Source organism: Echinops telfairi, unplaced genomic scaffold, assembly GCF_000313985.2.
Source record: "Echinops telfairi isolate 266 unplaced genomic scaffold, ASM31398v2 ScPeMD7_7475;HRSCAF=8513, whole genome shotgun sequence".
NCBI lineage: Eukaryota > Metazoa > Chordata > Mammalia > Afrosoricida > Tenrecidae > Echinops > Echinops telfairi.
In genome coordinates this window covers 19,072,507-19,074,750 of record NW_022111379.1, presented here as the reverse complement: position 1 = coordinate 19,074,750, position 2,244 = coordinate 19,072,507, and positions in this window count along the sequence as shown.

Genomic DNA, 2,244 nt, shown 5'->3' with positions numbered 1-2,244 from the left:
GGCCAGGCTGGCACAATTAACTAACTCAACTTCCCTGTGCCTCAGTTCCCCAGTGGACGATGATGATGATGGTGATGATGGTGGTGATGCTACATATCTCTCCCAGGAGTCCCCCAGTGGTGCAAAAAGTTATGCACTTAGTCGAGAAAGGCTGTGGTTTGAACACGCACACCTTAGGATAAAGGTCCAGAGCTCTACCTCTAAAAGCCCACTCACTGCCGTCAACTCGATGCTGACCCTTAGTGACCAGATAGGACAGAGTAGAACTGTCCTTGTGGGCTTCCCAGACCATAACTGCTTAAAAAGCCGAAAGCCCCTCTTTCTCCCTCGGAGTCCAGCATGTAACCACCATGCCACCCTGCTGTTTCAGCTATCCTTAGGTGCCCTTGCGCAACCTCGGGCCCAACAGATTTATAGCGATCCTCTGCACCACAGAATGAAACAGGGCTCACTCTCGGCCACCCTCACAATTGCAGTTTTGTCTGAGCACACGGTTGCGGACACTGCATCAGTCCATCTCATTAAAGGCCTTCCTTGTTTCCTCTTTGGGGGCTGGTCCTCCACTTTGCCAGGAATGACGGCCTTTTCCAGAGACCAGTCCGAAGTTGTAAGATGCCGTCTCCCTGTCCTCCCTCCTAAGGAGCATTCTGGCTGTACTTCCTTGGCAGTTCTTGGTTCTTTCTGTCGAGCGGGGGTTGGCAGGGCAGGCGAGTGGGAAGATACCTGGGGCTGGGAAAACACCAAGGACACAACGAGAGACCAGGCCTCTCCCTCCCCTTTGGTGGCCTGCCCAACTCAGATGCAGGAGGCTGATCGTGGCAGGTAACATTGAACACTGTTACTTAGCCCCGGATTTGCAAAAGTAAAGTTGCAGTGGAAAATTCCTCCCTAGACCCGGGCTATAAACCTCTCCACCTCTCACCCTGACAGCGCGACTTCGTGGGCCCCTAGTTGGGGACCCATGAACCTCGCTCTCCTGGGAGCTCAGGTTTTGCTCCCATCCCTTTCTCTGTCCTCCCCCCTCCCCCCTGGGCGGCATGACTCCTCTGGCCCCAATTAGGGACCTGTGAACCTCCCCCGGGAGCTCTGAGATAAACCTTTGAAACGGTTTTCTGCTTTTGCCCTTCCTTCTTCCTTTCTGTCGCCAAATCTACCTTACGCTTTCAATACTCTTCGCCAACACTATAATTCAGTTTTTCTGCAGTCTTCCTTATTCAATTTTTACATGCATATGAGGTGATTGAAAATACTTTGGCTTGGATCCAGGCGCACTTTAATCTTCAAAGTGACATCCTTGTTCTTCAAATTTTAAAGAGGTCTTGGGCAACAGATTGATCCAATACAGTACGTAATTTGGTTTCTTGACTGCTGCTTCCATGAGCATTGGCTCAAAGCAGAATGAAATTCTTGGTAACTTGCTTGCACATTTGATCAATTTCAGACTGAAGAAGCGGGTAGAATTTCTTCACCACTAGCTTTAGTGGACAGAGCATACATTTGAGTAATAGTTGTATGAACTATTATTCTATCACAGACAGCATTGTACTTCACGCTAGATCTTAAAATGTTCTTTTTGATGATGGATGCCACACCATTCCTCTTGGATTTTTCATTCCAGGAATAGTAAACAAAATGATTATCTGATTCAAAATGGCCATCTCAGTTCATTTACTGCCTAGGAGATCGATCTGCATGTATTCCACTCCATTTCTGAGAACGTACGATTTTCCTAGAATCATGCTTCATACATTCCAGGTTATAATAATTATTATTATTATTAATGGATGTGTGCAGTTGTTTCTTCTCGCTTTGAGTCATGTTCCCTAGCAAATGCAGGTCTAAAAGCTTTACCTACGTCACTGAAGTTCATTCCACTTTGAAGAGGCAGCTCTTCCCCAGTTCCATTTGGAGTGTCTTTCAACCCAAGTGGTTGAGCTTCCCGCACTACATCTGACAAGGTTCCACTGCAATTCATGAGATTTTAAGTGGCCAATCCCTCATAAGTGGACAGTCAATTGCTTCTTTGTAGCCTGTGGTACTCTGAAAGCCCTGTTAAAATGTCCAGCATGGGGGACCCTGCTGCTATTAGAAATAATGGCACAACTTCCAGCATCACAGCAACATACAAGCCACCACAGCACAATAAACTGACAAGTGAGTGGTTGCTTAAAACCCTACACAAACAAACAAACAGACAAACAAGCCCACTGCCATCTAGTTGACGCTGACTCCTAGAGCTCCTAT